This window comes from Physeter macrocephalus, chromosome 9 (assembly GCF_002837175.3).
Source record: "Physeter macrocephalus isolate SW-GA chromosome 9, ASM283717v5, whole genome shotgun sequence".
Classification (NCBI taxonomy): Eukaryota; Metazoa; Chordata; class Mammalia; order Artiodactyla; family Physeteridae; genus Physeter; species Physeter macrocephalus.
The window spans coordinates 4,089,232-4,100,159 of NC_041222.1; positions in this window are offsets into that span (position 1 = coordinate 4,089,232).

Genomic DNA, 10,928 nt, shown 5'->3' on the forward strand with positions numbered 1-10,928 from the left:
AAAAAAAAAAAAAAAAAAAAAAAAAAAAAAAAAAAAAAAAAAAGAATAGCTAAAACAAAAATTCGAGAGACCTTCCCCCTTATAGATACCAGTGAGGGTGTAGCTACAGTATATTCAGAGCGGAGTGAGTAATCAGTGAAAAGAAAAGCATAATCATATATTGCTAGAAGTCCCACACTAAAAGCAAACACTGAAGGGTGAAGGAAATTGATCCCAGAGGGAAGCATAAAGTGCAGGAAGAAATAAGACGCCACATAAAGAGTAAAAATATACGTAACTTGAAAGGGATATTGCCTGTTTAACTCAATAGTAAGGATGTCTTATGAAGTTTAAAATACATGTTGAATTACAACACCTTACAAATAGAGCTTAAAAGGCAAGAGGAAAGGAAATGGAGTTCAAATATTCTAGGGTTCTTGCATTTACCAGGATATGGTAAAAAAAAAAATTATATATGGGACTTTAATAAGTAAAGGATGTACATTGTAATGTCTAAGGTAAGCACTAAGGGAATAGTTTAAAATATAGAACTCATAAGCTAACAGATGGGCAAAATTAAATAAAAAATAATTAATTGAAATGAAGACAAGGAGAGAGAGAAAAGGAACAAAGAATGGGCAGGACCACTAGAACATACATAGCAAAATGTTAGCACTCTTATCCCAGTAATGGCAAAGCATCTTGTCTCAGACTGACCCTCCCATATTAATAGTAATGTCATTATTATTAAAATACAATTATATATTATATTATTAATAGTTATAAATTACTCAGAAGGAAACAGGGGAAAAATGTTTGTTTGAAGGCTTTGGAATGTAAACAAAAGCAGGTAGAAAATGGAGAGAAATTAATCTTGCAAACTAGGACACACTGGATGAGTTTCATTTTTTTTTTGAATTTTATTTATTTTTTTATGCAGCAGGTTCTTATTAGTTATCTGTTTATACATGTTAGTGTATATATGTCAATCCCAATCTCTCAATTCAACCCCTCACCTCCCCACCCCCCCGCTGGGCGAGATTCATATTTAATTAGCTCTTCTCTTAAGAACACCCTCCACATTACACAAGGCAAGGTGGCTAAAACTCAAGCAAAAAGCCAATATGTCAACATCCAGAATGACAGAGGGGGACATCACTACATATCCCACAGATATTAAAAGTATAATAAAGGAATATTATGAACAACTTTATGCTGATGAATTCAACCTACATATGGATAAATCCCTTGAAAGACACAAATTACGAAAACAAACTCAAGAAAAAAGTGTAAAATCTAAATAACTTTGTATCTCTTTTAAATGTACATCATGTAAAACTTCTCCAAAGCAAAACTTCCAAGCTTAGATGGCTTCTTTGGTAAACTCTATGAAACACTTAAAGAATAAATAATGCCTACTCTACATAAAATTTTTCAGAAAATAAAGATGTGACCACTTCCCAATCCATTTTCGTGAGACCAGTATTATTACCCTGATTTTAAAAACCAAAAATATTACAAGAAAAGAAATCTGCAGACCAATATCTATTATGAATATAGACACAAAATCCATTTAAAATATTATCAAATGGAATCCAATACTATATAAAAAGGATATGACCTCATGACCAAGGGTGACCCTAGGAATGCAAAGTTGATTTAGCATTCAAAAAATCAACCAATGTAATTCACCATATCAACAGAGTAAACAAACAAAAACATGATCATCTCAATAGATGCTGAAAAAGCATTTGACAAAAAAACAAACAAACAAAGCGAATTCTCAGTGAGCACAGAATAGAAGGGAAATTCCTCAAACTGATGACAGTCATTCCACAAAATACTTAACTGCTAACATCACACTTAATGGTAAAAGACTAAATGCCATCACTCTAAGATGGGAACAAGGGAAGGATGCCATCATTTGCCAACTCTATTAAATATTGTACTAGAAGTTCTAGTAATGCAACATGGCAAGAAAAAGAAGTAAAAGGCAAATATATTGAAAAGAAAGAAGTAAAATTCTTTCTATATGAGGATAACACTATTAGCTACATGGAAGGGCCTAAGGAATCTGCAAAAATATCTCCTAAAACCAATATGTGAATTTAGCAAGATTATAGGATCCAAAAATCAATTGTATTGCTATATACTAGGAAAAAAAATCAAGCCATACCTTTTCATTCTCTTAATGGTGTCGTTTGACAGACAGAAATTCTGAATTTAATGCAGTCCAATTCATCAATCCTTGTTTTGTGGTTAATGTTTTTTTAAAATCTTTTAAAATTTATTTATTTTTTATACAGCAGGTTCTTATTAGTTACCTATTTTATACATATTAGTGTATATATGTCAATCCCAATCTCCCAATCCATCACACCACCATCACCCCCACCACCCCGCTTTCCCCCTTTGGTGTCCATACGTCTGTTCTCTACATCTGTGTCTCTATTTCTGCCATGCAAACCAGTTCATCTGTACCATTTTTCTAGATTCCCCATATATGCATTAACATACGATATTTGTTTTTCTCTTTCTGACTTACTTCACTCTGTATGACAGTCCCTAGGTTCATCCACGTCTCTACAAATGAGCCAATTTCATTCCTTTATATGGCTGACTAATATTCCATTGTATATGTGTATCATGGTTAATGTTTTTGATATTATATTTAAGATAGCTTTTCTAATTCAAAGCTGTATTGATTTACCTGTCCTGGTTAGATCTGCAATCTACCTGGGTTTATTGTTTGTATGTGGTATAAGGTAGGGGAAAAGTTTCATTTTTTCCATATGAATATACAATTGTATATTTGCCCCAGTATCACTTATAAAAAATACTGTCTTCTTACCACTACTCTGTAGTATCACCTTTGTCATGAATAAAACATATATGCAGGGGCTTCCCTGGTGGCGCAGTGGTTGAAAGTCTGCCTGCTAGTGCAGGGGACACGGGTTTGAGCCCTGGTCTGGGAGGATCCCGCAGGCCGCGGAGCACCTAGGCCCGTGAGCCACAACTACTGAGCCTGCGCGTCTGGAGCCTGTGCTCCGCAACAGGAGAGGCCGCGATGGTGAGAGGCCCGTGCACCGCGATGAAGAGTGGCCCCTGCTTGCCACAACTGGAGAAAGCCCTCGCACAGAAACGAAGACCCAACACAGCAAAAATAAATTAATTAATTAATAAACTCCTACCAAAAAAAAACCATATATGCATAGGAAAAAAATCCAAGCCAAATTAAATTTAAAAAACAATTGTATTTACTATAACATCCAAAACCTTTAAATACTTCTGAATGAATTTAACAAAATCATGCAAGACCTGCACGCTGAAAACTACAAAACAGTGTGAGAGAAATTAAAGAAGATCAAAATAAATGAAGAGCTCCAGCAAGATCCTGAATTGCAGGGCTCAATATTAAGATGTCAGTTCTTCCCAACTTGATCTGTAGATTCAACACCGTCCCTGTCAAAAGCCTAGCAGGTGTTTTTATAGACATGGGCAAGGTGATTCTAAGATTCAGATGGAAATGGAAAGGACCTACAAAAAGCAAAAAATAATCTTAAAAAGAAAAACAAAGTTGGAGAACTTGCACTAGACAATTTCAAGACTTATTAAAAACTACAAGCCAGTGTGGTCTTGTAATAAGGATAAATAAATCAGTGAAACATAGCAGAGTCCAGAAATAGACCCACACACATGCAGTGGCTTAACTATTTACAAAGGTGCCAGTGCAATTCAGTAGGGGAAAGAATAGTTTATTCAACAAATGTTTCTGGAGCAACCATATGTCTAAATGCAAAAAATAAACCTTGACCCTCACATGATACACAAAAAATTAGTTAAAATGGAATTTCGACAAAATCTATAATGCTTCTAGAAAAAAAATTGGAGAATATCTTTGTGACTTTGCAGTAAGCAAAATTTCTTGGCTAGGAAAAAAATAAACACTAACCATAAGGGGAAAAAATGGTAAGTTGGATTTTATCCAAATGTTTTAAAATATATATGCTTCAAAATTATATTAAGAAAATGAAAAGGCAAACCACAGATGAGGGGGCAATATTTGCAACACGTATAGCTTGTCATTAGAAGACAAACAACCTAATAAAAAGTGGGTAAAAGATTTGACCAGACGCATCGTAAAAGAAGATATGCAAATGACCAACCATCCTCAACGTCATTAGCCATCAGGAAAATGAAAATTAAAACCACAGTTTTAATTAATACCCACCAGGAGAATGGCTAGAATTTATTTTATTTATTTATTTATTTTTACTTTTGGCTGCACTGGGTGTTCATTGTTGCGCGCGGGCGTTCTCTAGTTGTGGCGAGTGGGAGCTACTCTTCGTTGAGGTGTGCAGGCTTCTCATTGCGGTGGCTTCTCTTATTGTGGAGCACAGGCTCTAGAGCGCACGGGCTTCAGCAGCTGTGGCTAGTGGGCTCAGTAGTCGTGGCACCCGTGCTTAGTTGCTCCGTGGCATGTGGGATCTTCCCGGACCAGGGATCGAACCCGTGTCCCCTGCATTGGCAGGTGGATTCCTAACAACTGCGCCACCAGTGAAGTCCCCAGAATGGCTAGAATTAGGATGACTTATAATAACCAAGTGTTGCCAGAAATGTACAGCCACGAGAACTCTCATACTTTGCTGGCGGGAGTGCAACAAAGTACAACCACTTTGGAAAACTATTTAGCAGTTTCTTATAAAGGTGAACATGTATCTATCAAGATTCAGAAATTCTATTCCAAATATTTATCCAAAAGGAATGAAGCCATATATCCACAAATGACTTGTATCAAATGTTCATAATAGTTGTGTTCATAATAGCCAAAACTAAAAACAATCTGAATGTTCATCAACAAATAAAAGGATAAACAAACCGCTGTGTATTTACATAGTGGAATGCTACCCAGGATTTTAAAAGAACAAACTACTGATAAACACAACAACATGGGTAATCTTACAAGACATTACACTGAGCAAAGAAAACAAGAAACAAAAGAGTACATATAATATGATGCCATTCATATGAAGTTCAGAAAAATGGGCAGAGGACATGAATAGACATTTTTCCAAAGAAGGCATACAGATGGCCAACAGGCATATGAAAAGATTGCTCAGCATCACTAATCAGCAGGGAGATGCAAAGCAAAACCACAATGAGATATCACCTCATGCCTGTCAGAATGCCTATGATCAAAAAGACAAGAAACAAGTATCATCAAGGATGTGGAGGAAAGGGACCCCTCTGCCTGGCTGAATGATAAGTCAGATTCAGACCAGTGAGAAGAATGTTACCCAACAATGTTGACGCAGGATTATCCAGAGAGGCCCACAAACCAGGGTAGTCAGTAAACCCGTGGGCACGGTGCCTGACTTGAAGGGCTTATGGAATTTTAGTTGCAACTTAGAAAAAATAATGTATTGTCCAAAATGCTAAAATAAAATGGTAAAATTGAAATTATAAATGTTTAAATGTCTATAAAATGTAATATGTTAACCAGTCAATTAAAACCCATATATGAAAACTATACTTATGTAAATTATATTAGATGTGGTATATGAATGCATTTTAATATGTTTGGTAGGATATAGGTGTAAGTATCCAAAAAGAATCTGCCTTAACAGCACAGAGGCCAGGAAAATGTTGATTACGTGTCAATTATAACTTTTTTGTTAAATCTAATAAAGCCCCCCATTCTTTTTGTGCACAAGGAGATTGCAATTTCTTCTTCCATTTCCGGAACCACAGGAGAAGTCAATCTACATTGTCCTGGGAACCAGGAGCCCAAGCTCTTGAAGAGAGATTCCTAAGTGACTAACAGACAAGAACTAGGCATCAGGCACTTTTTAGAGCCTTTCCCTTCATGGAACCCCTCAGCCTGGGGCACATTTGGAGTCCCTCCATTTCTTCTTATTCTGCTGCCTGGTGTGCCGTCCCAAGATTTGCAAAGGCAGCAACAATGTCCTGGGTCACATGATCTGGGATCTTGCCACGGAGCTACTTCCCTTAAGCGAGCAACCCAGATCCTGGAAAATTCCTAAAGCATAAGTCATTTATTTGAACATGTGCTTACTGCATTTTTTGTGACCGCTGACCTTCAGAATGCAAAGACTATGGGTTTAGGCGTCGCTCAGACCTATGCCACGTTCGTCAGAGGAAAGGCCTCAGATCTTGGTCGTCAGTTAGCAGGGGTCGGACACAGCACTTGGCTGTGGGTTCTGGTCCTGGTTCTGCCATATTCACAGGCTTTATGACCTCACAGAAATCTCTTCTTTCTGAGCCTCAATCATTTCATCTGGAAACGCAAGGAAGAACCCTAATTTCACAGAGCTGCTTTCATGATAATTAATAAGATATTGTGTCTGATGGGATTAGCACAATGCCAGGCATGTAGTGAGTGCTCAAAACACTGTCAGACGGGGAGCAGATTTGCAGGGCAGAAATAGAGACACAGATGTAGAGAACAAACGTATGGACACCAAGCGGGGGAAGCGGCGGGGGGTGGTGGTGGTGGTGGTGAGATGAATTGGGAGATTGGGATTGACATGTATACACTAATATGTATGAAATAGATAACTAATAAAAACCTGCTATATTAAAAAAAAACAAAAAAACAGGGAGCTGATTAACAGTTGTCGGGGGGGGATGGGGCAGAAGAGTAGGGAATGGAGAGCGACTACTTAATGGGTACAGGGTTTCCTTTGGAATGATGAAAATGTTCTGGAGGTAAATATTGCACAACATTGTGAATGCACTAAATGCCACTCAGTAGTACACTTTGAAATGGTTAAAGTGGTCAGCTTAATGTTTAAAAAAAAACAAACAAACACTGACCGACACCCCTCTGCCACCCTTCTCCACCTCATAGAGTGAGTGGGGAGGAAGTAGAAACCAGGATCTGTCCTGAGTCCCTCCTACAGAGGCAAGAACTGAGAACCAAGACAAGAGCAGGCCCTTGAGTATCCCTGTAGTGGGGGGAGGGAGGAGCTCGGAGTTGGAGCTTCACCCAACATGGCCAGAGGCAGGGAGGAGAGAAGTCAGCAGCAGATGGGATATACGTGGGCACAGCTTTTCAGACTTCAGGGAACCAGTTTTCAGTGAATATTATCATGGAGTGCAGAGGGCAAGTTACAGATCAGAAAGGAGATAGCAACCCTGGGAAAAGTGAGTCACGGGGAGAAGAAAGAAAACGTCACCCATCTAAAGAGGAAATGAATGACCAAGAGGCAGCCCGACAGGGTGCAGAGGTCTCCATCCAAGGCTTATTAACAGAATCATCTGGAAGTATATTACCATCACCAACGCCCACCACATCACCCCACCCTCCACCCTCCATCCCCCGCCCCATCCCTGCTGGGACCCTGGTTATGGAGGTCTTGAGCCTTGGGGCATGTGATGGAAATTGACCACACATTGGAATTTCACTGTTGCCTCCCATGACTTTCTAGCTGTACCACTCTGGACAAGTAACCTGATTTTTCTGCATCTTAGTTTCCTTGTTTATGAAACAGGAAAATCTACTCATAGGCTGTTGGTAAGAGTTCATGAAATAGACAGGTAAAGTACATGCCACAGAGTCAGCTCTTAATAAATATTTATTTCTTCCCTTTCCCTTTCTCTAATGGTGCAAGTCACACTCATGAATCCATTCTCTCTTTCCATCAGGCCATAAAGCAAAAGAAGGAACAGCAGGGGATTTTAAATAGAGAACAGGAACCATTTCCTGTAATATATGTGTTTAAAAATATGACATTTTTTAAAGGGAGCCCTTGTGTAAGGGTTAGAATCAGCCCTAGAAGCAGCTTTATTCACAATAGTCAAAAAAAAAAAAGAAGAAAAAAGAAAAGAAACAATCCAAATGTCCACGGACAATTGACTACATAAGTCAAGTGGGGTATACATTAAATATTTACACAGCACTAAGAATATAAAACAGCTGATACACACAGCAACATGGATGTCAACAGACACAAAAAAGTACATTCTGTATCATAGCAGTATTCTGTATACTGTGTGACATATCTCTGCTCTTCTGTACGTCCATAATTTCACTTGTTAAGTTTTTGCTTGCAGTTATATTGAGATGCTGCCAGGTCAACAGTTGTGCCATTGTGATGTTCTTTGCAGTGTTCTAGGGCTAGGGCCCTCAGGGGCAAAACAGAACTAAAAACTCAGATCCACCAAGGTGGACCGTCCCTGCTTCCCAGCCCTTTTGAACACCCTTCCCGTGTATGGAGAATATCCCACACATTATGGGTCCCTCCTCCCCAAGGTACAAGCCAGAAAGCTTACTTACCCACCCTCTCTTGGAGCTGGAGTGCAGGCAGGCGTGTGAGCTAGGCTCTACGCATCAGACGTGAAATAAAAGTGACTTCAGGGCTTCCCTGGTGGCCCAGTGGTTGAGAGTCCGCCTGCCAATGCACGGGACACGGGTTCGAGCCCTGGTCCGGGAAGATCCCACATGCCGCGGAGCAACTAAGCCCGTGTACCACAACTACTGAGCCTGCGCTCTAGTGCCTGCGAGCCACAACTACTGAAGCCCGCGTGCCACAACTACTGAAGCCCGCACGCCTAGAGCCCATGCTCCGCAACAAAAGAAGCCACAGCAATGAGAAGCCTGTGCACCACAAAGAAGAGAAGCCTCTGTTCTCCGCAACTAGAGAAAGCCCGCGTGCAGCAATGAAGACCCAATGCAGCCAAAAATAAATTAAAAAAAAAAAAAAAGTGACTTCAATTCTAAGTAGAGAAAACTGGGCAAGCAGGCACTATGCAGAATGAATCCATTTTCTGGCAAGCGTGGCTGTAGAAGCTGCCAGCTTGGGGCAGCAGTGGTGGGGTTTTGTCAGCCGAGGTGCAATCTGAGATGCCTGTGTCCGATGGCTGCAGCAGAGACACCTCACTGGAGCCATGGCTGCTGTTCCTGGGCGTGAAGCCTCTGAGTCCGATTCTCTGGTCCAGCCAGTGTTTCCATGAGCTACACAATGTCTTTTAATAAATTCCTTCCTGCTGAAATGGGCTAGAGGAACCTATTAGTTCTGTTTCTCTGGAGAACCCTGACTGATACAGTGGGTGACCCACTCAGGGCTCTTAGCACAATAGGACATGTGTTTATGTATGTACATATGTATATGGGGGAGATAGATATAGATGAAGATATAAATAGCTTTAGTTTTAGGTGTTTGCTCCCACGATTGTCAGGGTTGGAAAGTCTAAAGTTTGTAGGGCCGGCCGGCAGGCTGGAAACTCAAGTAGGCGTTGATACTGTAGTCTTGAAGCAGAATTTAGGAGTATGGGATTAACTGATACACACTACTATATATAAAATAGATAAACAACTAGGACCTACTGTATAGCACAGGGAACTATATTCAATATCTTGTAATAACCTATAATGGAAAAGAATCTGAAAAAGAATAGATGTATATGTATATATATATAACTGAATCACTTTGCTGTACACCTGAAACTAACATAACATTGCAAATCAACTATACTACAATTTTTTTTTTTTTTTTTTTTTGCGGTACACGGGCCTCTCACCGCTGTGGCCTCTCCCGTTGCGAAGCACAGGCTCCGAACGCGCAGGCTCAGCGGCCATGGCTCACGGGCCCAGCCGCTCCGCGGCATGTGGGATCTTCCCAGACCGGGGCACGAACCCGTGTCCCCTGCATCGTCAGGCAGACTCTCAACCACTGCGCCACCAGGGAAGCCCAATATACTACAATTTTTAAGATTAAAAAAAAAAAAGAACTTCTTCTCTCGGAAACCTCAGTCTTTGTTCTTAAGGGCTTTCAACTGACTAGATGAGGCCCAGCCACATTATCAAGGGTTATCTCCTTTTCTAAAAGTCAACTGACTGTAGTGTTAACCATGTTTGCAAAATGCCTTCACAGCAACACCCAGATTAGTGTTTGATTAAATAACTGTAGCCCAGCCAAGCTGACCCAGAAAACGAATCATCACACCCACCAAATTCCAGAAATGAGCATTCATATGATGAGCATTAAGATGCTTCACTCTGAAGAAGCCTTCATGGCACATTTGACATAGTTTCTATGTACAAAAGTTTCACACACAGTTGTCCATACAAAACAAAGTCCACCTAATCTAGGAACCTGCATTCAAGAGGAGACTATCTCTAGAATCCATCCCATCCCCCCATCCCCACAGCCCCTCACCTGGCACCCAGCTGCTATCCTCTCACCTGGACCACAGCCTCATCACTGTTCTGCCACCCTCTGGATCTTCCTGCTCTACTCTGTCAACCACCCTACCCGAGGGTACTGTTTCTAAATCTCTAGACTGATTGTGTCTCTGCTGATTCAAATTCCTTCCAGAGCCATCCTACTGTGTCTGTCACCCCAGGTCAGCAGCTGTTAAGGTTCTGTGGCAAGCAGCAGACCCCCAAATCTGACCAATTTAAGTGACAGGGGAATTCATGGAGCATCCCTCCAGGATGGAAGTAAGAGTTAAAGTCTTGATTAAGAAGGTCAGGAATCCAGGTTTCCCTGGTGATCTTGGAAGCTAGAACTAATGGACAGTGTTTTCAGAGGCCAGCTGTGGGGATAAATCAGAGTCAGTCATCTCAATCTCCATGCAACTCTACTCGGGGGCCAGTGTATAAGAAGACGGTGTTTAATCATATTAACAAAGTGAAGGAGAAAAACCATATGATCATCTCAACAGATGCAGAGAAAGCTTTTGACAAAATTCAACACCAATTTATGATAAAAACCCTCCAGAAAGTAGGCATAGAGGGAACTTTCCTCAACATAATAAAGGCCATATAGGACAAACCCACAGTCAAAATCGTCCTCAATGGTGAAAAACTGAAACCATTTCCACTAAGATCAGGAACAAGACAAGGTTGCCCACTCTCACCACTATTATTCAACATAGTTTTGGAAGTTTTAGCCACAGCAATCAGAGAAGAAAAAGAAATAAAA